Source organism: Platichthys flesus, chromosome 16, assembly GCF_949316205.1.
Source record: "Platichthys flesus chromosome 16, fPlaFle2.1, whole genome shotgun sequence".
In the NCBI taxonomy this organism is placed as follows: Eukaryota; Metazoa; Chordata; class Actinopteri; order Pleuronectiformes; family Pleuronectidae; genus Platichthys; species Platichthys flesus.
This window is the reverse complement of record NC_084960.1, coordinates 15344129-15371861: the sequence shown is the minus strand read 5'-3', so window position 1 is coordinate 15371861 and position 27733 is coordinate 15344129. Positions and strand designations below refer to the sequence as shown.

The window sequence follows — 27733 nt, the reverse complement described above, 5'->3', positions numbered from 1 at the left end:
ATAGCTTGGAAACCATGAGTAGTTAAGCCCTTGATATAGACACTGACAGTATACGATGTAGTTTTAGAGTCTAAAAAATGGAAGACGGGCTGAACGCAGTCTGACGACAGGAAGTGGAGAGAAGCGATTTGCATTTTGTGCTTCATTGCGGTGAGAATGTTATAAAGCACAGATTTTCCATCCTCAAGCGTTACTTCCAAGAATCTGCCTTTGTGCAGGCCTACCGAGACATAATTGATGTGGGCAGAGGCTCTCTCAAAAATATCTCTGATTGGGCATTTTATAGAGGCAGCACGAGAAGAAGCTCATTTCTCACATAGCTGATCACATGTGGGGGAAGGAAGCAAGTATTGAATTAGTTTGCATGAGAGAAGGAAAATTGAAATATGGATTGGGGTCGCAAATGCCTGCCAGTGCTATTGGCTGTTTCGGATGTGGAGGATGAAATGTATTTTCGGTGTGTATGTGAGTGTCAGCGTGTGACTGATGCAGACAGTGTCGGCATCGAATGGTTTTCCAACGTTCTTGTCGGGCGCTATATTCCAATAACAGGTTGAGAGCTGCAGTGACACAGATGAAGTGAATGTTTTAAGAGGAAAAGTCATCTTAAAGACAAGCCGAGCCATTCCTCACTCGAGTACGTCATCGTCTGCCTCCCCCCACATCACTGCTTCTGTCTTAGAGCCAGACATGAGCTGGCTCTCTTGCCATCTGCCATTTAGATGTATTTAAATCATGCATGCATGCTGAGTTTGGACCCGCGATTTGAACTGGTCAAGTCCCTGGTCTGCGCCAGGCTGCTCAGCACAACGTGTGACCCACGGAAGCCATCTGAATATGAATTAATGACAACACAGTTGGATAGAAGTGTCACTGCCCAAAAGTCACATCCAAATTTGCTGATATTATCTGGCATTTATGCCTGGAATATGTTGACCCATCCAAATGGTTTGATTACCAAACGCAGCTCTGTGGAGGCTGAAAGATCGTCTGATTTGGCATTTGAGAAGGATATCATTTTTATGTAAAATGTTGAAAGCAAAACCAGGGTTAATGTGTTTAGAATATTGATAAAGTGTCCAGGAAGAAAAGCCATGAAGCCAGAAACTGTGGTTTATATGTTAAATGAGATGAAAATAACAATAACATCCTCAATTTGGATCTAACTGAACTTATTTACTCATTTATATGCATAGTTGTTGCATGCAGATTGTAAATTGACATTACTAACAGTGTTTATCCCAGCTTGACTGCTTCTGGGGGGGGTGTCATGTTTTTTCATTTTTGTTGTTGTGTACAGATGCAAATTGGACAGTTTGTGGTCTGAGTGGTAAAAGATTGAATGAAGTTTATACAAGTGCACATTTTATTTACTTTGGCACCTAACCTAATTAATATCAGTCTTGCATAGGGCTGAACGATTAATTGCATTTGTGATAAAATCGTGATATGATAAAACGCGATTTTCTAATCGCAGCGTGCATGCCTTGTGTTTATACTTACAATGACTTTGATTAAATTACTTAAATGCACACTGATTCGTTGTTCCTGGTTCTGTAATGAGCAATTCAATTAAAATGTGGGAATGAATATTATACAGTAAATGTATCTAATATTGTGGTGGTCATATTTAAATCATTCATTATGTTTTTTTGGGGGGAAAAGAGGATAAAAAAAAAAAAATCGCATATTAAATCGCAATATTTGGGAAAAACAATTTGATAATTTTCCCAAATCGTTCACCCCTAGTCTTGCAGAGGTAATGTATTTCCTTTCCGACAACTATGGGTCAAAGCCAGTCCTCTGTTGGGGGGGGGGGGCAGATGTAACAGCAGGAGAGCTGCTAACTTCCTCGCCACTTTTGCCAGATTGCTGTTATATTTTTGCTTTCACTCACTTTCAGATGTTCAGGGTTAGACGTTTTTCCGTGTTTGGTTTTAAGAGTGAATTGTAACATTTATTTGAAAGGTTTATTTAACTTTTCAAACTGTCTCTCCTCCCTGAAATGTGTGTGGGAAAGGGCGAGCACATACACGCACACACTCTGGAAGTGAGAGCAGAGGAAAGGAGAGAAACACAACCGTAAATGACAGAAAAACACAGTGTAGACTTTTAGATCGGAAGTGACTGCACATTTTTCAATTTACCAGTTAATTGATTATTTGATTGACAATAAATGACTGGAACAATTAAGACAATTAACTCGTTGCTTTGATCAATTTTAAAGGAAACATGCCACTAAATGACTAGTTCCAGCTTTAGTCATGTGTCAGTATTTGCTGGTATTCTCAGGCTTTAATAGAATTGCATTGGATTTATGTGAATTTGAATATTTCAGCTTGGCTGCTTTTGACTTGTAATTGGCAATTTCACTATTTTCTGATGTTTTATTGAAGAAACGGTTAACAAATTAGGTAAGAGAATAATGTAGAGTTTAATCAAGTATGAAAATAATTGCTCATTATTGCTGTAAATAGTAATTAAGTTGAAACTTTTTTTCTAGGCCACACACAAATCAGCTGTTTTGACAGCTGTTACTGACTGAAGCAAAAATAAAGAGCAAACAATGTTTAAATTTTTTTTAAAACATCGAAATGCATTTAGAAAGAGCAGTAAGTAGCTGCATTTTTCAATTAGTGCAGGGAAAGAGTTACTTGGTTATATTTCAAAAAGATAGCTCTAGATGCCCTTCCAGTGATTCATTTTACCAGGGGATGAGACTTAGAATTACCTTGTCCCAGACCAACTGAAGTAACACCACAGTAGGTCACTTGTGAGGGATTTGAATGGTGGTCTAATGAAGTTCACAGATAAGGACGAGTCCGTCACTCTCACTACTGAACATAAACATTCACGTTTCCATTTAACAGAGATTGGAAAAGCAGTGTCAAGGGTAGGGGACTGGTAAAAAGAGAGGACAGGGAGAGGCGGAGGACGAGTCTGAACCATGGCTGTGAATCGATAGTTCATACCGTTCTGAAATTGAAGTTTTTTTTTGTCTGCAAGTGTGTGTGGATGCTGGAATATGAAATAGCTTTGGTAAAGGCCCTTCATGTAAGCAGCAGTATTGATTTCCAGAGACCTGGTCCAATTATGGTTGCATGTTTTTTTTGTCCATGCCCTTTAAAGGATCAGAGTGACTGGTGGGGCAAAGTATTTGGGCATCGTCCAACTTCACCTCATGTCCTCCTCTGCTAGTGTCCGAATGCCTGTGTCACCACAACCACGGACAAAAAGTCAAGGAAATGGAGTCTGCTGCTTCTACACTTTCCAGGGTCTCTCTGAGGACACAGCTGCAGGATGGGAGATTTCCCCTGTTGGCAGTTCCTGTTAAGAGATTCACTGGCATTACAACATAAAGAGAAAAATAATCCCCTCTCTACGTTTGGTTGTATCTGTCCGTGTGTGTGTCTGTTGGCAAGTGGCTCAGAGAGAAAGAGTCTGACTGACTGGACTGACAGACTCAGTGTCTGTATACTAGACAGCCGGGCTTTGTACGGCTGCATGTGCGGGTTTGTTTTGTTGCTGAACAAAGACGAAGGGTTGCACGAATGTCTGTACAGCTGCAGCTTGTGTTGAGGTGCATTTTCACATATCTCAAACACTTCAGCTGTTATTGTGAACAACCAGACATTAAGCAGAGAAATTGCAGCTGTTTTAAAGCTTTTATTGCGTGTGCTTTTGTCGGGTAAAATGGCCTGTAATTCTCTGCCTGCGCACCCGCTGTGCTGTCCCTGCTGCTGACGCTGCTTTCATACTGCCCTAGTCTGGCTTCGTAAGGAAAAGTGGCAGGAGTTTATCAGCTCTCGGAACAATATGGAACATTCTCCCTCTTCACTCTTGAGACTCAAAAAAGTTTGCTGGCAGTGAAAAGAAGGCTTTGCCTCTTACTCTGCTTCTCTTCCCCTTTGCTTCCTCTACAATCACCATGTGTCCCATCTCTTCTTCCCCTTTCCTCTCCCTCCCTCAACTCTCATTCTCTCTCCAAGTAAGGGGAGTCTCATGCAATATGCCGTGTTCCCCCACTTGAGTGCTAATGAGGCATATGAATATTCATGAAGAGGAGGCTGACATCGCTGGATAGCGATTGTGTAGAGGGTGTTTGTGTGCACTGGGACTGTGGTGGCCACATTTCTGAGGGATCTGTTTTGCAGTGAATAGACATCAGGAGACTCTGGGCCTCTCTGCTAATGATGCAGATGTGCATCCCTGAGTTTTGTTTTGGTCGGTGATTGTGTATGACCCCTTCCCAAGGCCTGGCCTCTCTCCCTAATGGCTGCTGGAGGAGCCGAAGTCTAGCCTCCAGCTGCTGTGGAGGACAGCCAGGGAGATCAGGACTGAGGAGAGGAGTAGCAGTCTGCACTCCTTCTCCTCCTCCTCTTCCTCCCTGTGGTCCTGGCTTGTGACAAGCAGTTGCCATGGACCATCTCTCTTTGGATCATCTTTACCATTTTCATTTTACCCTTCTCTCTTTCTTGCCAACCCTCTTCATCTTTTCATTTTCTCTGGCTACTGCATTTCTCTTTCCTGGAACATGTTGTGATGTGATGTCTGAAGCTGTCAGCACTATGTTTTGAAGGACATATGAGGAAGCACTCTGCCTTTTTAAGCAGCAAAAGGCTGTGTGATATGTGCCCATCATTTCTCATGTATTGCCATTTCCTCCTGAGCTCTCGCTCCCCCTTTCTTGCTGCACGTTTTCATCTGCAGCTTTGTTCTTCTCTTCAGATTCCTGTCCAGCAATTCCTGTTGTAATCTCTCACTTTCTCTTTTCCCTCTTTTGCTCGGCAGCCTTCATTTGCATTTTCTCACTTACTTGTCTTTTTCTTCTCTTCCTTCTGTCATTAGCCTGCCCCCCTTTCCCTCTCTTTTCAGCCTTTAATCAATTTGTTTCCTCTCAGGCAAGCATTATACTTTTTGCATCTACGCAAGGGTCCAAGTGACATAAATGTCATCAGAGGAGCTACGCGCCACACTGTGCCTCCAATTGGTTGTGTCTGGACACACAAACACACAGCTACACTACGTTGACATCAACTGTGCATGGTCTGCACCAAGCAAATTACAAGCAGACATTAAGAACTATAATAAGAACAGCTATGTGTCTTTGGTGTCCACTATTGTCCATGTGCACACTAGCAGGGGAGAATGATTTAGCCCCAAGCTTTTCTCTTTCCTCCCTTTCTTCTCTATGTACATATCCAACTCCTGTAGTCTACCTGAAATAGCTCCTATGGTTCTGTAAAATCTCCTCTCTCACTGGTTATTTTCTACATAAAATGATGCGGTGGAAGGATGTTTGTTTTTCTATCTCATGCTGCTTTTGCTCTGCAACCTTTAATTTTAGAGAGGTAAGTTTGTTGGAGCTGTGGAGGAGGATATATAGTCCAAAATACTTTTTATGTGTACTGTTTGCAGGGGTCTATGATATCACAATCTAAAATTATGCCTTAAATGTTGTTTTAATTATGTTAGAGCTGTCATAATCAAGTTTTTCTCTCTACTTTCCAAACCTATTAAAAAGCCACCTTGTGAGCCCACACATTCACTGTTGCAGTTTGTAGACATGCCCTGCGGAGGGTCTCCGGAGGATTGGTTCTGGACCATCTCCACAGTTTGCCTGTTACATAGGCACAATGCAGCGGCAAGTTCACTGAAGGAATTCAGGTGAGGTGTGGTACTGCAGGCAGAGGCAGGACGTAACGTATGAAGTCTGCTGCGAAGATCACATGATTTTGTTTAAAGTACATCGAGATATTATACCTATTGTTTTTTTCAATTTTGGGTTATTGATGTGTTAGAAGTGTCATCAAGCCCCCCCTCGCTCTTACTGAATCCAGTTGGGGAACTCCTGCTCTGTTCTCACATTGACTCCTATGGACTCGGTGGACAACAGGGACCAAGTCAGATAGTGTCTGTCACTCGGACATTTGCGTTCACACATACACCTCCTCTGTAGAAACAGTGGACCATATCCGGAGATCATTGCATGTCTGAAAGTAGCTTGTGTTGCAGTGCATACAGTGTGCTAGGTCATACATAGCTACTACAACTTGCATGACTGAAGTTATAAATTAGGGAACAAACAGCAACAGGAGACTTTATAAAGCCACCACCAGGCTCAAAATATTCGTTGTGAGATTAACTTGCTAGATGTGGATGATACCCACTCTCATGGCAGTGGTTTGGCTTTTAAAAGATGGATGTTGCTTAAAAAGGGGCGATCTGACAAATATGTCATAAAAGACAGCTCTTGATCCTCATGTGCAAACCAACCAAAATATGAAGAATATGAAAAGCAGAGCAAATTCACAGGTAGAGAGTGATTTTTTTAAACATTGCCTGGCAATTTTTTTTTTCAGTCAATCAGCTCTGCCTGTATGATTCATGTCACCGAACAGTCAATATCTTCAACACCATTTTGAAGGACGCGAAATACCCTCTACTTATCATTATCAAAAAAATCCCCCCAGATATCCAGATATCATTTTTCGTCACTATCATACGCCCCTGTACTGTGACATAATAGAGGCCCTTCTGCTCATTTGTGCTCTTGGCGTCCCTGCGTTCATGAAATCGGTGACAGAGCCACTTTATATTGTCAGTTCCAGTCTAGCAGGTGTCCATGCTGATTCTCATGCACAAACACACTCGCTGCAGGCGGGGAAAGGGTGGAGGCTGGCCAATTTATCCGCGCTCTGACTGTAAGGCTACAGGGAGCCCTCCGTCTTCATCAGTTCACTCAGCAGATAGGTACCCTCAGTCACTGCTACTAGACTTACCTCATGCGTCTCCATTACACGTTAATAACAAAGCGGCGAGGATTGACTAGAATTGGGGCTCCATGTTATGCCATGTTAAGAAGCAGGGCTCTGCTGAAAGCACAGGTGAGACGGGTTCAAATGTATTTATTAACTAAATTGAGCAGCACCTTCGATTTATTAGTGTACCTCTGAGTGTTGTGGATGGCAGTTAACATATACTTCATATTATGATAGTAGTCATTTTTTATTAACTAATGGCATTAACATTAGTTGAATTGTCCCTGTGGTATTTGCAGAAAATTACTGTTGATTTTCTGGAAGGGCTGTATGTGAGAACAAAAATGTCCAAGTCAGTTGCTCCGGACATATTCCCGAACTTTTCGGTCCAGCCTGGACAATCTTAGCCCATGGAAAAAAAACAGTGGGAAACTTCCCAGAAAATTTACAGCGAGCAAGTGAGCGTATTGATTATGTTTCCATCACACGACAGACAGTGGAAGAATGTAAATATCCCAGGATGAAAACGAGGATCCCCACATGTAGAAGACAGGGACGAGGATACGAGAGCTTTCGGCGATAAGTGCTGACGAGTTGATGTCCTGTAAACAAAAACACTGCAAATGTATACGTCAGGTTACGCCGACTCCTTAATGGTCAACCCAGACACCAGCCCTCACCTGAATGTTCCTGTTATCGTAAAACAAGACTGACCTCTACAATCTCCTGCTGTTCAAATCTTAAAAATGGTTAATGACAACATAACCGAAAATATCAACAATGAATCAAATGTATAATGTGGAAAAATATATCGGCACAAGTAGGCACATGTAGAGGCAACCGCACATTCTTTATTACTTTCTGCATAACAATCAAAAATGTCTTCAATTGAGTTGATTTTTGACAAGTTTGAAATTTATCTTGTCAGCGTATTTGACAAGGTTATGCTCAATAAGTTTGAATGCTGGTCAACCGAACTGTTGCTGTCCCATTATGTGATATCTCAGGGCCATCCTGTAAAAGCAAAGGGTGGTTGTCTCCTTCGTCTATCTGTCTGTCTCCGCTCTCAGTCTCTGTGCTGTCCTTGGCCCGTGTGCCCCCTCGCTCTCTCCGGCCCGCTGATGATCAAAGCCCCTTTGAGGATGCTGAATGGGTCCAACGATGAAAGTGATTCGAAGATATTTGTGCCTCTTCAGAATCTTCTCTTCTTGTGTGATTAGATGACAGCCGAATCAATTATCAGTGGTTATGTTAGTGTCAATGTCTTAAAAGGCTGGTTGAGCCCGAGTCCCGTTGCCTCTTCCTCCTCCCCTTCCTCTTTGTCACAGTGTCGCTCAGAGACCCAACAGAAGCCACTCTGTGCTGATCCCCACTCAGAGCTCTGCTGTTGCTGAGGGACAGATAGAACCAACTCTCAGTTTACTCTTCCTCTTCAACAGTGGTGTAACCAAACAAGGAGGGTTTATTATGCCTGACAAAACTCTGCTATGTGGGGAGTCTGAGCCTGTGGTCTCAGACTATTGGACAGTATTTTCTCTACAGTGCAAAAGCTGTATAGCGATTACCCCTATCATGCTCTCGTGCGGGTGTAGCCGTCAAAGCTGGCTTTGTGGACTTTATGTGTGCTTGGATTAAACACGATGCACATTGCTGCAGAAGACTATTTGTATAAGCAATAAGAAAGCGCAGAGCCTTTACTACACCACACTTGCGTTAGCTGGTAATAGGAGAATTTGCTTTGCAAAAAACTCTCCTCCACACTTTCCCATGTATCCTATCCTTTTCTCTCGTGGGATTTTCTCAGAATTACCCACTTGGCCTTGGATTTGCTGGTGATAGATACCCAGTGTGTGAGTATGTGTGTATGGATTATTGCCAGTGTAACACATGGGGCAGTGAGGCGGCTCGTTAAAAACCCCTCTCCGCTGCAAGGTCACAGCTCTGGCTTTTGCACCTTTGCTTTGCCCCAGTGCTTCGTCACACACATACTCGCACACGTTCTGGAGTTTTTAAGCATTGTGAGGCGGCAAATTTAGGCTGTAACACTTTCAAACACATTCAAAGATGCGCTACCTACTGTTTGCTTGGGGTCTTTTCAATAAATAAGTATCAGCTGCTCCATCATGTCCCCCAGCTCCTTTGTATTTACTCACATGCCTGCTAGTGCTGAAACAGTATGGGTGGTATTTTGGCTCCAATTTTTTGCTTCAAGCTCTACCATTAACATTACTCTATCAGCAAATCCTCTTCTCTCTTTAACCTTTTTAAGCTTCACATCTTTTGCCAGTGCTGACAGCCATCACTGTTAAAATGTCAAACATATAACAAACATATTATTCTGGTAGTTTTGTTGGGACTGTTGTAGATCCAACAAAGTGGCTACTCTAGCTGTCTTGTTGAACTGTAATGGCTCGGGGAGGGAGAGCTGCTTGTCTCTCAATCGGAAGGTCGGCTGTGTGATCCTCCCATCGGCAGGTTGCCATTGACGGCTGTGCTAGCAGTGTCTGCATGGGATGTGTAAATGATAGATAAGCACTGTGTGAATAAGTTGAATGAACCGCGGTGGTTGTTAAATTACCATTAAATTAGAAAAACAAATTCCCTAGATATTTGATCTAGCTCATTGTACCAGGGAGCATTCTCTCATTAGTCATTCCTCTTTCATGAATATCATATCAACATTTAAATTCTGTCAGAATAACAATTATGAATTGGGATCACCAGCATTTGAAGCAAGTAATAGGTTCGTCACTGTTATTTTGCTGTGTCAGAAGCTACCTTCGAACATGCACTGAAGTCTGGACCGTTTCCCTTACATTTTCCTGTATGTGAGAATACAAATGTCCGATTCAGGTGCTCTCGACATTTTCCAGAAGATTTACTGCCAGCCCCTCAGTGAAATTTCTGGATAATGTCAGTGTGACGCCATATGAGAATACAAGAGTAAAACTACCATAAAACTGACAGTGAGCGAGTGGGTGTGATGATGACGTCTCTTACATGTGATGTCCATGCCCAACCACAACGCAGTTTGTCAATTTGTCAATAAAATGTTTCGTTTAATGAGCATAAAATTAAGTCAACATTATTGATTGTTTGTTTTAAGTATTTCTCAAGAGGAGACTTAGCCTTTGTGAGCTGGTGGAGACTTTTATTGCCATTTTACAGATTCATGCTATCATCAGATTGATTTCAAAATATCTTTTTAGAATTAATTTGATTAACTGATTACAAACCAATTGATAGTAACAACAGATCCTCCACCCAAGCCAGCCGTTTACCAAAAATAAAAGCTGAAGTGAATAGCCTGTGTTCCTACATCAGCAGAACTCTGGAAATAAACGAAGGGTCAGGTTTGAAGTTGCCATTTAGGATTAGATTTTTTAAATTCAGCCGTTGTCCTTTATTTGACAAGCCTCCGCTGTTGACAGGGGGGGACGTTTGTTTGAGGCTTTTAAGATCTAATGTGTCCGCCTGCTATCTAAGATTGTTTCTTTGCCTCTCTGTCTGCCCACCCTCTCCTTCCATGTTATCCAGTGTTGAGTGGAGGTAAGGAGAGATAGTAATCTGCTGTAGCCTTGGCACTCTCTCGCACTCTGGTATCACTGAAGAAGATTGATGGCCCTCTTTCTGAAATGGCTGTTGTTTTGGATGGAGAGAGAAAAAGACGGAGGCAGAGAAGTGGATTTAGAATGACAAACTGAGCGAGGAAGGGCAGGTTATATTCGGAAGGGGAGAAGAGAAATGGAGGTAGGGAGAATGTTAGTTGTAAAAGACGGAGAAATGAAAGAGGAAATGTCACAGTGGAGGAGCTTGAGAGCTCATTAAATTTAGTTTGTATTTTATTGAGCGGGAGTGTGCATTCATCTGTGATTGGTTTCAGACTCACACATCATTCTGTTTTCTGATGGACCCACGGGTTATGGAATTGGCTGCACGTACTTTGCATGTCAGCAGGATTATATTTAAATGTCATGCTTTCCTCTCAGGATGCAAATGAGGCAGGGATGTGATGGAATGAATTTCTACATGTGTCTCTTGTTTCTGTTGCATTAAAATACTGTAGCCTGTAGGCCGTTAAGGTATCAGGTATTCACTATAAGCAGTCAGTGCGGAATTGCTAGGGGGAATTAACAGCTCTTTATCCTTCTTCATGATAGGTCTATTGCTCAGTGCCTGTATGTGGGCAGCACTGGGTGTATTAGCTGTGATGACAATAATTTCCTTAATTGTGTCGATTATTTTTCCTCTGTGACTCTTTTTGGATAGAGTCAAGTGCTTCGTGTAACCTCCTGGCGTCTTTACTCCTTTCTACATATTGGACTTTTTAAGTCTGTGCAGCTTTTCGGACCGGTGAGACTGAGAGGAACAAGCCTTTCTTCGTTGTTCTAAATTCTCCCTTCTGCTGAGAGAAGAATTGGTTCTGGCATTCTTTTTTTTGGGCTATCCTCATCTCATTGTGTTCCCCTCTGCCCTTTGCTTAATTTGCCTTGGATCTCTTTTGAGTGCCTAGCCGGCGTTGTCAGACTCACAATTCTAGTCAGAATGTGAGTCTGATTATGGGGCCTGTTTCAACTGACCAGGAATAAAATTCCTCTTCGCTCAATTGGATAGACCTACAACCAATCAGAGCAACGTAGTATGTGACGTATGCTAAGCAACGCATTGTGAGTTATTTACTAACCCGGGTTCACACCGGACGCTTCAGCGCAGCGCCAAGCCTTAAATAACAGCTGGCTCCCATCCACTCCCATGTTAAAACTTTGTGCCGGTCACACTGGAGGCTGAAACACTGTGAGGCAGCCTTGGCGCAGCGCGGTGCTTCAGCCTCCGGTGTGACTGGCACAAAGCCGTGCAGCGATCTACTGGATCAACGGGTGATATTATTAGCGCTGCCCGGCGGTTCAGCGTCGCTTCAGTGTCCGATGTGAACAGCCAAGCGCCGGGGCGATAGGGATTAGCGCGGTGCTTTGGCGTCGCCTCCACGTTTTGTGTTCCTCTTTCAAAATGAATGCGCTGTCGATGTCTTCTAAAACAGACTCAATGGCAGCATCTACACATCTCAGCTCGCCAGCGGCAGGGATGTTTGTTGAAAACGAATTCAACCCAAGGGCACTTTGATGACTTGGTTGATTACGTTACCGTTGATCATCTGTCAATCATCGTATAAAGCCCGCCCTGACAATCTGATTGGCCCGGTTGGGTATCATTTTTTCCCAATGGAGCGACTCCAGACCGAACTGCCCGACCAAAAATGTTGTGGGCGGGGCTAAGTTCGTCTGGCATCCAGGCTAACTCCAGGCCGAACTGCCCGACCAAAAATGTTGTGGGCGGGGCTAAGTTCGTCTGGCATCCAGGCTATAGAGTGCCTCCTCTCGCCTCTGTTCTTTGGTATTGTTTGAGTTGCTGTTCCACTCCTTTTTCCCTTCTGTCTTTCTTGCTCTATTGTATCAGTCTATTGTGCAGCCACCAATCCTTTATCCGCCTGCTTTCAATTCTTCCTGCTCTTGTATTGTTGTTTCCCACATCCTTGTCTGGCAGCCCCATCCTCCTTTTCTATTCTGTTTTCCCTAGAGTCTAGGGCCTAGACAGACCACACCATCTCATTATGCTCAGACAGCGCTGGAGTCAACCAGTCAGGTTTTGGTGGCATGACCAATGTCATCCGTCTCTGTCGATAGTGACCACTTGAGACTACCGGAGTCAAAGGAGGAGAAAACAGTGTGAACTTAGAAGACAGGAAGGGCATGAAGGCCAAGTCCTGTCCTCCTTATCCAAACTCTTGATGTGCTCATTACAAGCTCCAGGTCATACCTCATTTCCTGTGGTCACAGTGATCACACCTCTGACCAGCATGAGTGTTTGATAGAGAAAGTGCTGAGCTGTAGTCTCCTGTTCGGCTGGTCAGTTGGTCGATTACCTCTCCTCTGACAAAATTATTACTAGTCGGAGTTGGTCGAGTTTGGAACTCTGTCCTCCTTGTTGTTGTAATTTAGCCCTGGTTGGGTCACCACCCTCCTCTGAGGGAAGAAGTATTGCTCTTAAGGTGCTAAATGGTTCCGCTATGTTCATTAGCAAGAAGCTAACTTTTTCCATCCACCATTTGGTGATTAAGTTGTGGACAGTGAAGATTTAGAATGAAAACAGCTGATATTTGGTTTCATTATTTATCATATTATCATTTAATTATATTAGGTAATGATTTTTTACCAATAAAATATGAAATAAAAAGGAAGAGTTCTCTGTCTTTGAATGTGACACCTTCAGAAAGTTTTTTTTTTTTTTTTTTGATTATTACAGCCCAAAACCTAAGATATTCAGTTAATGATAATATAAAAGAGAAATACTCAGCGGGGAAAAGCTGGATCCAAAAAACAATTGATCGTTGAATCAGTTGGCAATTATTTTTTTCTCACTACTTTCACAACAAATAGAGCTGTTGTCTCATCACCACTTCTCTTCTTTTTTTCATAGTTTTTCTCTATGATCCTGGTAAAATAAGCTTCATTATTAAATCTGTAGTAGTGACAAATGAAATTGATCTTAAAACTTAAAGAAAAGAGGGATTACTGAAGTAGCGTAGTCTCATCTTTTGTGTTAAATTAGAAAAATGGAGAGCAATTGAAAAAATCCAAAATCGTTGTAAAGTAGGATGGTCAGTACTTAGTCTGCCTGCTGAAAATGTTTTCTCAAACTCGGTCGGTATTAAAAAGATTTTGAAATGAGTCCTATTGATCTTAGTTGTGTCTGTTTAGTCTATTTTTAAGTTTGGAGTGCATGTCGAGTTGGATTCAGAGAGAATGATCACATATTCATTTCAGGTTAGCTATTGATCAAACCGCACTGGGCCCATTCAGAGATCACAGAGTCAGACTAGCTTTTTGACATTTCTTTCAGGGCTCAGCCTCTGCGATTTTGCATCCGATTGACATTTTCGTGGTATGTATATGTAAACATGCGGCTCTTAAGTCATTTCATTCATTCATATTGATCATCAGTTGTCTCTCTAAGGTAAAAAGCCCACAGGCAGGTTTAGTTCTGGTCATGAATACAAATAACCTCAGTGTGGTCTATTCTTTGCACAGTACATCATAGTGTTTAGTGTTTTAGTTTCACTGGAAATGCATTTCAAGTTAAGGCAATTTGCGTCACACATTTAAGTATTACCATAGTTTCAAGTCATTCATGCCTGTTTTAAAACTCATACATCTTTGAGCTTTATAAGCTGGTATAAACTAAAAGTCAATTAAGGCAGAGTTTTCTAGTTTAAAGGTTTGTGTGTGGACTTTAGTGACATCTATTGTCATAAGTGTCATGTTGCAGCTGAAGACCCCTCACCTCATCCTCCCCTTCCAATCGTGAAAGAGAACCTGTGGGAGCCTTCAGTTGTCATAAAAATCAAAGGGTGTTTAGTTTGTCTTGGCTTCTGTAAAAAAACATGGCGGCCTCAGTAGAGGGGACCTGCTCCCAATGTAAATATATAGTATCTAAATACAAAGGGTAAAGAAAGCAACAATTTGTACAATTTAAATCAAAAACAATAGTGAAAACATCACCAGGATTATTTTATATTAAATATCTGTCAATTGATTCCTTTCACCTAATTCTTTCACACTGAACCTTTAAATGTCAGGCATCTTTATGGATTGGCTTTATTATGAGCCCAAATAGTATCAGTGTGGTTTTTAAGCTTCAGACGTTTTTTTTTTTACAATCCACAGACCCATAGACACTTTTTTAGAATAATGGTTGACCAGACACAACCAGCTGCCCGTGAAGTCCTGCTCCTCTGTGGTTGGCTGGCATGTGGAGTATGAGTTAGCGTCTACGGCCATGTTTATTTAGATAAAGGTGGTATCTGAAGAGAATAAGACTTGGAGGATTTTAATGAGAATGTCAGAGCAGACTTCTACTCTGGGGTTGACCGTCACCATGGGTCTGCTCTGTCAGGTAGTTTGACTATTATTTGGTTGACTGTCGGCCATTTACATATCACATTAACATGCAATGCCTATATCAGAATTATATCCACAATCTTTTTCTTTTCATTATTTAAGGGTCAGAGTATATAGCCTTAAAAGTATCAAGGAAGTTTAAACCTGCTTTGAATCTGCTTAGCACCATCATTTGATATGTGGGAATGAGATCGCTTTCCTCCATGGATCTGTTTACACCTGTGACTTGGCTTTTTGTTTGGATACAGTCCAGATACTGTTTGTGTTTGGATTAGTGTTTTAATGGCGGTTGTAATTACATTTGGAGGGCCCCTCTCCCACTATGTTCCGCCTGGCTGTGTAAACCTCACTACAGTCCTCATAAAACTGTGTCTTTGTAATATCTTGTCAAACAGTTACATACAAACACAAGCATACACTATATCTAAAGAAAATTCTGTTTTCAAGTCTCCTACAAAACAGATGTGCGTCAACTTGACATGGAGTCTCTTACAAGAATGTGATAAGGCACTGGCTCACACCCATCGTGTTGTTGATTTTTTTGGTTGTTTGCGTTTGCAGCTTGCCAAGAAGCTCCAGCTTTGGACAGACAGACACGCAGTATAGTGACACACCTACAGATGCAGAGACCTGACGCACACAGTCCAGCTGGCTAGTCATGGCAGCAGCAAGCAGAACAGATGTGCGAGGGACTTTGATCTAGGTGAGTACCAAATAGGGTGAGGATCTTGGGCGAGGGAAGTGAGGGCATTGGTCTGTACCAATATTGGGAAATGCCAAGTGTGTGCAGGTCTTGGAAAATTCTTAAAAAAAGTTTGGAACCATGCTATTGAAACTCAAGGCCACATATTCCCATCAATGAAATATTTTATTTATGAAACTAACCCTAACCTACTTTATCTTAAATATTGTTGGTGCCATGTTTTCTACGCTGATTTGTCAGCCCACATACAGTATACGGATCAGTGTTATTATTATCAATCAACAGTTAATCAGATTTACATGTTTAATTAGGTTGGAGAGGTTGTAATCCTATGAATCATATATTCCCTAACTTGTCTTTGATAGTCTTCCAGACAGTTTTTTAAATATATGTTTTGCTCTGGAAGACATGCTGTTGAAAATGATTACTCAGTGTATTATATTTCTTTAGACATGCACTGAACTGAGGACATTCTACTGGAATTATCCGGAGGATTCTGTGCGTGAGAACGCAAATGTCAGAGTCAGTTGCTCCGTTTATTCTCCAAAATTCCTATTCCTGCCAGCTCCCTAGTAAAATATCCGGAGAATTCAAAGCGATTAAGTCGGTGTGTTGATGATGTTTCGAACACAAAGAAAAAAAAAAGAATAAAAATATCTCAGGATTTAAAGATGTGCTAGTAGAGGGTGCAGACAGATAAGTCACTTCTGTCACAAGGTCATGTCTGAAAATGGAATTAATAATTTGTTCTCACGCAAACTACATTTAGCTTTTTTTTTTTAATGAAACCACCAAACACTGAGTTCTCAGATGGCCAGGACTGAACCAAATAGTGAGTAAGAGGAACTGGATGGTGCAGAATTTGAAATAAGTCAGATGGTTTGAATAGGACACACAAGCCTTCAAAAAGAGTGAAGGTGACAGAAGATCTAAAAGTTACCTGTGGAGGAATACCAAGTAGCTCAAAGAACAGAGGATTCAGTAGACAGTTGATCACGCTGGCAGCTGGGTATGAAGTTTCAGGTAGTATTCAGCTGTCATTTAAAAGTGGAAATCGCATACACTTATAATAAAAGAGTAAAAAGCGAGAAAAGGGGAAGGAGATTACGATTTTTAAAGGGCAAATGAGGGCAGAGGTACAGAGTATGTGCTTACATGAGAGGCCAAAGAAGGAGAAGGATGAGAAAAAAAGAGAACACAATAAATCCTTCAGGGGAAATTATGTGGGCCGGTGTGTTTCATGCCTCCCCCCAAAACGTCTATGTTAATTAGGTAAAGTAAAACTAGCAAGAACAGCAGGACAGCAAGAAGAAAGCAAGAGCAAAAAACTGGATGGAAATACAGTGTAAAACAGCAAACTCCATTCAGTTAGAGGCGATAAGACTTTTGCTCTTTTGTTGGTGCTGAGACGAGAAAAATATTACATGATAGATGCATTATTGATGCGATATAATGGCCTGCTGATGTGTACAGGTTTGTTGCTGTTCCTTTTGGTTTAAGTTCAAAACACAATGTAGAGACGAGAAACTCCAGGTCCCAGTTCAAATCTTTCCCCACATGTATGGAGTGTGATTAACCTTCATATGTTTATATTGAAGTGAAACTAGCATTTCACTCCGGCGGCGTCTTCTCAAATCAGTGCTGCTGTATATCCATGAAAATTAAATCTGTGCGTAGGATTTGTCGGGAAATGCAGGCATATTATTTTCCATCTCCTTTCTATATTATCACGCAGGCAGCTCGCCATGCAGAATCAACACGGCTGTGGTTCTGCAGATGGATGTACTCCGTTACTGGATTTTTTTTAGCTGTGACATAATTTCAGTTCTCTGGGGAAACAATGATGGGTTTTCTTTTTGCACAAGACAGGATGTGTTGTGGGCATCCCGTGTGTAAACGCGAGTGACAGACAGTCCTCCCTGACCCTGCAGTTACATCCAATTTTCTGTGCAATGACAGAACGTCTCTGTATGTATACTTAGTAATTAGTCTGGAGAAGATGCAGAAAGCTTGGTGTTAGTGGGGCATTAGAGGACCTGTCAGAGTGCCCCACTCATCTTACCCCCTCCCAAAATCTGCCAGGAGGCCTGTCTTAGGTCCCCTCCCTCACACTTGGCTGCTCCAGTTAATTGAAGCTACTTCAGATCAGTCAGAGGTGCTGGATCTGCACGCCTGAACAGACCACGCCGCTCACCTAATCTGTCACTCAACACTGCCAGAAGCCCGCCTCACACACAACCACATCCACCACACGTCGTCCACTTTTACATTTACCATCCCTAAAACTCTGCAGGGGAGACGCTCAGTATACGCCCACGCCAACCCACATCATCAGGGTCCTTCTAGTCAGCTTTGTAGACGTGTATTTGAACCTTTGCTTATTTAGTTTTTTCATTCAGATAGGTGAGTTAGCATCACATAAATCTCTACTCAATAGCCTCAGAAATATTGATCTCTAGTGAACAGCAAAGCTCTGTATTAGGAGTTAGATCTTCATCTAAAAGATGTGACCCTGCAACGGAGTTGAATGGCTGCAAGGAGATGGATATTGTCATCTCATAGCTAATACTTACTGGGGCTTGAAAAGCCAAGCATAACAAAAAGAATGAAGGGCAAACCTACACTCAAGATGCAGTGAAATGTATTTTAAGTACATAGCACATTTATAAACTATATAGCTCAGTGCAAACAAAGAGCCAAGACTGTAAGTCCACACAATACTAAGTGAAAGTGATATGCTTTTGTTGATATTTTATGGCTTAATTGAAAATTGTCTATGGTTTTCATAGAAGCAACCACTGGATAAAGTGAAAAATAAACAACTTGTCCCCTGATTTGGATCGAACCTATCTCAGCAATGTTTGCAAAGATCATTAATGTGATACCTTCATCCTCCCTGCAGAGATTATTCTTTACATTTGTCCCTAGCACACAATCAGATACCTGCTACCTCAAAAAGGAAAATAATAGGTTGTTAGTGCTTTCCATAGACAATATGTTAAGACAGATCACATCACTGCTCCCAAAAAGTGAAACCAGAGTGTCTTGATCACCACCTGATGGCTGGTTGCAGTACAGGTCATAAACCCTGCCTCCTCCATGTTTGCAGATGGGACATGGACCAAACTAAAAAGTATATCTTAAAGATGGTTTATCTTTTGTGGTAGTTCCTATCACATTCACATAAGTGTTCATTTGTTGCACATTTGTTTTTAATTACTTATTGGATGAAATATAAAGGAAGGGAAGTTTCATGATTGATTGATTTGTTGACGGCAAATGTCAAAGGGACCTTGCTACTGCGGCACAACTATCCGATCGCTATTTCGCTGACTTTGGTTTTGATAAATGCTGAAGATCATGGTGATGTTGATATCTGGCATATTTTAGCTGCATATCTGGATAGTCGGATGAAGTGGATCGGCGTCATCCATTTTTGTTACAGTCTATTGTACTTTTCAAAGTTTTCGGACCTCTACTATATGTAACGACTTATCTCACCATGTTTAAGAAAGTAAACGTAAAACATTTCCTCACTCTTCCAAAATGGGATTTCTACTAATTAGGTTTGTACTCCACACCTACACAAAATTTGACGAGAATCAGTTCAACTGTTTTTGTGTAATCTTACTAACTAATTTTGAGAATTTTTTTTATATTAGCATAACTTCCTGGCTAAGGTAATAATAAGAGGTTTAGGGTTATAGTGTTTAGTTAAAGTCTTCTACTACAGCATAAGCACAGTCCAATCTCTGAGATATTATAAATGGCTCAATGTCTTGATCAGTGGCAAATTGGCAAGTTTAAGGATAGTCACTGTAACTTGCCAATCTTACATCCTGCAGGAATTCTACAGTTTGCTCTTAAATACTGTTCTCTTCTCTTTTCTTCTCTTTCTTCTCTTGGTTCAGCGCAGCGTCACAACACCGAGCACTGGGGATGTGTTGAGGTGAACTCCAGGGAATAAATCTTTTTGAAACAACCCACTTGGGAGCGAACATCTAAAATGAGATGTAGGGCTTGTGTATTGTTTGAAATGCCGGGCTTCGCCTCATTCTGTGTGAGTTCTGGCACGAGCCTTTAGTTGTAGCTCAGTCAGCTGACATTTAATGCCCGGCCATTACATCCTCTGCCGCTGCTTTAGAGTAGCCTCGGTCCTTACTGGCATGAATATGAACAGACAGATGTGACAGCTGGCCAGCCATATGTGACAAGCCTTTTAGATCTTTACGCCTTAATTATTCCTTCCCATGGGACCAATATTGACATTTTAGGTCTTAACACTCAGACCTTATAAACTGCCAGCCTCTGGTTGTTGTTATCTGTCTCTTGGCAACCTCCAGACGAGAAAGGTGCTTGATATCTGCTCACGGCTAAATTTGTGTCTTTCAGCTGTGTCGAAATGGCTGCTTTCACATTTATAACGTTGTTATAAAATCAATTGTCAGTATATCATGTCTGTTGTTTACTGATGAGTAGCTCTTTTTTCTTAATGACGTTTAACGGGAGTTTTCCTCCTCATTTTCCATGAAGGTCTGAGGTTGGAAATCGTCGTTTTCATTTATTTTGTGTGTGGGTGTTGAGCAATCCTTAGAGACTCGCTGTGATTAGAGGCTATACAGATAAAATTAACTTAATTCATAACTTACACAGAGCTCCAATGATCCTGCTGCAGTATGCAGCCATGTATTATTATCTTATTCAATTTAGATGAGAACCCATTTATAGTTCATCATATATTATGTTGAATTAGCCACAGCCTTTTTTTTTTATTTGTGTGTTTTGTTTATTACTTTCTTGTATAAGTGTACACTCATAGGAGTGTAGGCAGCTCTTTTATTTTTTTTCCAGACCTCTTTTTCTTTCAGTCAAATTTTTTATCTCGCTGTTCCCGTCTTTCTGTCTGTCTCACCTGCATCTTCTCACACGTCCTCATTTCTCTTGTTATCCCAGGTTCTAATTTCAGTTGCCTCAGCAACTCCCTCTTTTATGCCTCCCCCGTCGTCTGTCTGAGCTCCTTGTTAAGTGCGTCAGAGTTGGTTAATGTTTTGTTTTATTATTTATTTCCCCCCAAGTCGGATTTAGTTTGATGGGCCATACATGTCTTCACTCTTGACTTTTTTTCCGACTGTATCTTTATTTTATTTCTTTCCTGCTTACTTGTTTGCTTTCGTCCTGACTCGTCTCTTTGGTTTATCTCACCCTCGCTTTCTTGTTTTGTCGTATTTTCTTGTTTTTCTCATGACTCCGCAGACTGCCACTGCTAGCCGTCAGTCAGGCAGTAAATTGTGGTCACTCAAGGACACTAGCTGGACCGTCACTGCCTATCCAATGGCAGATGCAAATGAGTTTGCTCAGTGTGCCTTGTCTGTTTGTTTTTATGCAGATCAAGTTTTAATGGAGTTCAGCCAAACTCGTGGTTCAACTATTTCAGAGAAGAATCCAATTCGACACACACACATGCAATCCATTTGTTAAACATCTTAAGATTTTTTATTGTTCTAAATATCAGCTGTGGAAGGAATTGCAACGAAGTTAAAGTACTGTTATTCAAGACCTTTTACTCATGAAGAAGTAATAATACTTGTATTATAATTTACCTGGTTTGTGCAAAGTAAGTAGGTTAAAGTGAATTTGAAAGGGGAGGAGTCAAATTTTGTGTAGTAGTAATGATGTATGATAAAAGCAATTAATTAAAGAACATCTATCGGCTGCCATTAATATTTCAATGCATATCTGCCGCCCTGGATGAAAACCAATAAATTCCGCATTTACAGGCTGTGCTTAGAGCTGATAATTAATAATTGATAATAACAAGTCTACAGACACCACGGCGGGTGTCCATTAACTCTTCAGCAATATTCAGCTAGATAAATGATATAACCTGCCACTTAACGCTAGAATAAAGCACCACAAACAGCGATGTATAAACAACAGAAACTCCACAGCAGCGGAAAGGCGGCTACATTCCTCACTGGCAGAGGAAGTGAACGTAGAAGTCACAGCTAGAGGATGCATTAGCATGAAGAGTTTAGCCAGCATGCATGTGTCGGTCACGCAACGTGGCAGGTGTCTTTGATTTGGGACACTGGGCACGGTCAGCCGGGTGGTGCTTCCAATCAGCAGCTTCTTCTCCTCTGCAGCTGCTGATTTGGCTCTTTTCATTTGTTGCGTTCTCCCACAATTTATCACATGTTCTAATCATTAAAATTCACATCAAAGTAAAAATGAATGAATTACAAAACTTGATAAGCGAAATTAATGCTTTTAAAATACTAATGTAAATGTAACCTGTTACTTTAACCATTTGAGCCGATATTTTTTATTTCACAGTAATACCACCAGTAGAGTTCACATATTTTACTGTAACTGTAGAGCTTAGTACAGACATTTTTAAGTGCTGAATTATTTCATTGTCTGTTTTCAGTAAAAGCAGGAAGAGAAATGTGTCCTTTTTTTGTGCAGCAGATGCATCTCTGAAAGGTTTCCAGTTAGATTCTGACTTTCTTAGTGTTGTGTTAAGTGAAAAACGTGTTGTTCTAAATATCAAAGCAGGGAATTATCCTCCAATTTCTCATCATGTTTAGTTTTAGAGGTTACAAAGAAAGGGAGGAAGTAAAGTTTAGCAATTCAGTATTCTTCAGCGGAGATATTCCCTGAAAGCCCCAAAAATGACAAAGCAAAAGATATTTTGGGCAATTATTCCATGATACGTGGGCTGACTTGTATATTGTGCACCTCTACAGGAAGCTTAAATTCACTTAGATGACATACTGAGTTCTGCTAGTTCAATACAGATGCATCATGGGACTGAACAGCCTTTTTTCCCTCCCTTTGTTTGGATATATCAGTGTAAGAAAAGCCGAGGACAATCCCCTGCACACTTTGTGTGCTTGTTTGCATTTCTTTCCTCTTTCTTACCCTACCACTCGTTTGTACTCCTGTCTTTTTATCTTATGGCGTATACAGTATATGTCCGGCTCCCCACTGTTATTTTTATCTTGCCGACTTTCTTTGTCTGTATGTCTGGCTGTCCGTCAATCACTGCCTCTTGTTGCCACCGTCTTGGCATCTGCAACTGCACAGAAAGTCTTTCTAGTTTTCTAATTAGCGTTCAGAGATATGTGAGTTCTGGACTCAAATTACTCCATTAGAGGGTGATAACCTTTGAAGGGGTTTCCACCAATTGTAACCCGATGTGACTGATTGGTCATAGCCATTTAGACAAAAGACGAAATGTGTGGAAAAGTTAATACAATTCATTTTAAATGGCAGAATCGGCAGAGGCGACAAGTTTTGGGGCTTGAAGTTTGATATTGGCCGGAGTACTCTCAGATATAGTAAAAAGAGAAAGGGGATGAATTAGGAAGGCTTTGATTCAGAGCGTAACTGTTGGTTACGGTCCCAGATTTACCGTGGCAGTGTGAAATGTCAGTGTGTGTGTGTGTGTGTTTGTGGTAGTCTAGCAGCTTTATCGGCCTGGCATTTCCTGCTTTCAGAAGCGAGTACAGCACCAGGCACCATCTGATGACCCTCCAAAAGGCTCTGCGCTGCAAAGAATATTGAAGGGGAATTCATGTAACCTTAACAGGAATTACCACAACACGGATTTGGAGGATGACAGACACGGTTGCATCACCTTTACTAACGCCACCAGTTATTTTGTGGTTGTTATCTTAATAGTTTGGGTTTGGATTTGATTCTTCCATAGAGTCCCTGTATGCAGGTAATGAACTGATATCAAATCAGGCTGGTGGCTGATTAATACAGATGATATGACACATTCACATAGTTGTCAGCTTGTGGCTGCAACTTTTCAGTCTTTTCCACTTCAGCTCTGCAAGGATCTAGTTTGGCATTTAGGTGCCAGCAGCCAAACCGAGATGTGCAACTGCAGGCACTCAACGCCCACCACTATCTCAACTAGGGCTCTCCTGGGAGTGAATATTGAAAATGTCACTAGAAAATTATGTAAATATTGAAACTGTAGAAAATTGTAGTTTATTTAATGCCATGTATCTCCTCAAAAGAAAATTACATACAGACATAGATTAAAAATAAAGTGAAGTCATTGAAACCACATTTACATTTTATACTCCAATCAACTGGGAAGTACTTTTACTTTTAATGAAAGCATAGTTAGAAAGAAATGTGTAAAAACACTTTTCATCAGGTATATGAATAGAGCTTCCAAGTGCAACACAAGGCTCTTGTTTAAATAGCAAACCCACTTGTCCCCATCTTAGAGCTCATAGATGTCTTGGTCTTAAAATGGGTAGTGGAAGGCAATTATGTGATTGACCATCAAAAGCCTCAATGTTATTTTAAGGGTACAAAAACAAGATAGTTATTAGTGTCGACATATAGGTTCACAACCTGTCTACACTCAGGGAAGTGCAGCAGGAATGTTAAACGGCAACACAAACAGGTATTATTGCCGACCTGTTTCCTCTACAGAAAAGTGTTAATTAAATCATTAAAACCATCATAATAAGATAAACAATTTTAATCTGCCAAGGTGCAAACATGACTGGATTTTAAAGGGGCTGGCAAATGGCACCACAACCAATTCTAATTGAAAGCACAACCCTCTTTAGCTCTTGAACCATGCATTGTGTGCAGCGACCTTCATTTGTCCTCTGTCGTGGCATAGACTGTTTAAAAGCCAAAGCATCTCATTCACCACCTGGTGGCCGGCTGCGGTGTCGGTCATAATCCCTGCCTCCTCCGTGTTAGCAGATGAAACATGGACCAAACGTAAAAATACATGTCAAAAAATGTTTCCGCAAAGATGGCTTCGGTCATTCTAGTTAGTTCAGGTTAGGTGGTTCACATGGATGTATGTTCAGGTGTTCATGTTTCCAGTTAGTAATTATGAAAACAGGGTGAAAGTGATGGCTGAGACTGACAAGTTATTGCTTGAGCATCAGTATTGGCAGGACCTTGAAGCCAAGATTGCCACTGCACAGACTCTGGCTCCAAGTAACAACATCGGTGCAAAATGGTAGCATTCTGGAAAGACCAAATAAATTGATTATTTGAGATCTTTTGTCCCCTCAGATGGTCCCATCAAGCAAGGCCTTGGTGATATTGCACACAGACATTTTAACAAAGGACAAACAGGACTCTTATTGTCTCTTTTTTATTTAACTTGTTTCTTAATGGCTGCATCTTCATTATATGTTTTCTTTTATGATGTGTATGGGTTGTGTGTTGGTTGTGTGACTACTGTTTGCTAACCAAATTGCTCCTCTGGGACAATAAACACTACACTTAACCATTAACCTTCATATGAGGGATATTTTGGCTTCATTTCACGATATTGGGAGGAAGTGGGTGAGTGTTATCCATTTTTATATATGGTCTGTGTTTAACTAGCAGATGCAGTATTGGACACAAACTGAATGCACTTGCTCTGTGCGCTTTAGACCATTTGTTCCTGAGTAACGAGTACAGCCTCATGCATCTAATGTATTTTCAATAGCACTTGTATAAAAAAATCCAATCAGTATCTTGAGCCAAGTTTTGCTGATGTTTCCATTTTAAAAGTTTATGCTTTTGCACTTGTGTTCTCATCTGACCAGCAGTATCTTCATGAGCTTGCTCTAACTGGCATTTTTTTATTTCTTATTATCAGGTCTGTATTTTGACGCTTTTTAGAGTAAGGTGGCTCATTTCCTGTCCTCACTGTATAATGTGAGTACTATTTAATGTATATATAACAATGTATAAAAGGTGAAGAGATCACTTATGGTTTCAAAAGACGATCCATCTTTTATGAATTTAATGGAGAACATTTAACATTCTCGCTGAATATAAATGAGTGTGAATGTGAGTGTGTATGTGTGTGTAAATGTGGTAATTGGGAGGCAGAGTGACGTCGGGGCACACGAAGGAGTAACCCTTGTCGTACCAAGTGCAACCGATGGATAGAACTGAACTTATTAGCGCAGCTACCTTTCCTCTCCCTCCCTTTTACTGAAAAGAGCAACAGCAAAGCAATAAGACAGAGAGCAGTGTGTGCAACTGTCTCCCTGTCTCAAAATCTCCCGACTGCGTTTTCCACTGTGTAGAAGTGTATTTCTGTAAGCTTTAACCATAGTGAATGAGAGAAGCTTGAATAGGAATATTTCTTAACAAATTATTAGTTCAATAATGAGATAGGTGCATTCACTCCTTTTAAGAGTGTTTTCATAACCCTTCGTTTGTACATTACTTGATTGTTATTTATATTATTTTTATTCTGTAGATGTTGAAATACATCGGTTAAATAAAATGTGGCCTCACATCAGCAGACATGAAGAATAACATCTTCTCTTGTATTTGTGTTCCTGACGACTTCACACTCTCCTTGTCGATGTGATTTTCTGTCTGTAGAAGCCAATTTATTCACCTCAGTAGAGCAGATGGAAACACACATTTTCCATCTGCTAATTGCATTTCAAACGATGCAACTTTTCAAATATCATTTTTCGTTTGGAGTTCTTGCATGTCTGATATTACCATAAATATATCAATTTGAAATAATAAAAAGTTTTTGCCCGGATTCTTTGGCTTCATTTTTATACAGTTGGAGGATGTGGAGATGTGTCGTCCATCTTTATATGCAGTCATTGGTCCAAACTGATCTCCCTGTGTGGTCACTTTTGCTCTGTAACATCACCCCAATTTTCCTCATTGCGCACCAGGACCAAGCTTTGCGACCTGAACACACACATACAACATTCTGTTGTTGTTCTTGGGAGGGTGACCCAGCACCACAGCTTCCAGTGACCCTGCACAGTGGCTCCCTGTCTTAGTGGTTTCTGCTGAATGGTCTCAGATGTAAGCTTCTCCAGGGAGAGGGGGATTAAAAGTGGCATTTGGTAGGAAGCAGGAATATTGTCCCTGCTGTGAAGATATGCTTTTGCACGGACGAATGTCAGTTTTAACCCCGTCTCTCCCTCCTATAGCATTAAAAAAGCCTTTGATTCCACAAAAAGATTTTATAGCTTTTTATTGATATTTGGTTCAGTGATGTTTCTCTTGACTGGGTCTTCTATCTCCAGAGGCAGACTTACATTGGATCTATGAGATGATTCTAAACAGCTTAATGAATGGTCTTGTGCCCCCTGCTGTCAATCATATTTCCTTTTTTTGATTATACCAGCTTTCTTACATTATTGCTCCTTCTCCCCCTTTTTTTATTTTAATTTGCCCACACGACTCCCTGTACCTCTGTATAAGATGACATCTCACAAATTCACTCGCTGCATTATAATTGTTGGAGCGAAGAGAGGATAGGGTGAGGAGGAAATGAAAAGTAAGGGAGGATAAAGTCTGAAATGGCTCCCGTATTTGCTCATCCACTTCTCTCCACAAATTAAACATTTCAAAAACTCAGAAGTCCTCCCTCCACTCGTTTGTGAGCTTTCATAGACTACTAATGCACAATCATTCAGTGGCACAAATGTCATCTTAAGAGCAGTAGTGAGCAATTGAAGTGGGATTTTTGAATGGCTAGTATTTGTCTATGTTAAAAAAATTATTTAGACTCTTAAAAAATTGATGAAGGTACATTTTGTAGCAAATTAACGAGGAGTGATTCTGAGCACCATAGTGGAAGGGGAGACTGAAATGAACCTTTATAGCTGTCTGGAGATGGATGTACAGCAGTTTTACCTCAGGCTACATTTCTGTGCCAAACCAAGCTGACACGATTTCAAACTGTAATTAAAATGGAAAACAACATGAGGAGGAGATTGGTGACCAAAGCCTGACATGGTCTTAACCTTTATGTGTATAATTCTAATAATGTCAGGACATGCTTTAAACAACCAAATCGATTTAAAAAAAAAAAATTGTGTGTTACTCTGTTAAATGTCATCACACAAGTTTAGATTTCTTGACATGAAAACATTACAGGAAATATGGGAGTAAATATTAAACTTGCTTTGTAGTTGCTAGTAGTTTATCAGTCTTGTAGCAAATGTAATCTGTTTCTTCAAGAGTGGTTCACCCAATGCTGTATTCAGAGGTTGGTTATTTTTCAGATCTGTAAAATACACATCAAATCCAACATGTTTGCTGTCATATGAGCTCATTCTTATTCGGTTTTAATAAATTGAATGATTGATTTGATGCTATTAAAAAATGAGGGTGATATATCATGATTGACAGCTGAGACTGACTTGTGATTGGTCAAGCTCATGTGTTGGTGGGAACCCCGATACCCCGGGTCTGTCCCACTATCACTACTGCGCAAACCCTGGCTTCAAATGTACAATATGGCAGTATTCGTGTCCAGTATATTTTAGCTTAATTTCTCGATAGTG

The 27733-nt window shown here is 40.9% G+C and overlaps 1 protein-coding gene across 1 annotated transcript in view; it reads left to right on the top strand.

Annotated features, from left to right (window-relative positions):
- The window catches only part of spop (speckle type BTB/POZ protein), a 95701-nt gene that overhangs the window by 6359 nt on the left and 61609 nt on the right, over positions 1-27733 (top strand). Inside the window, exon 2 of the mRNA XM_062408849.1 lies at positions 15278-15419. The gene's annotated coding sequence lies outside the window, so the exon portion shown is untranslated. The remainder of the gene's footprint in view (positions 1-15277; positions 15420-27733) is intronic.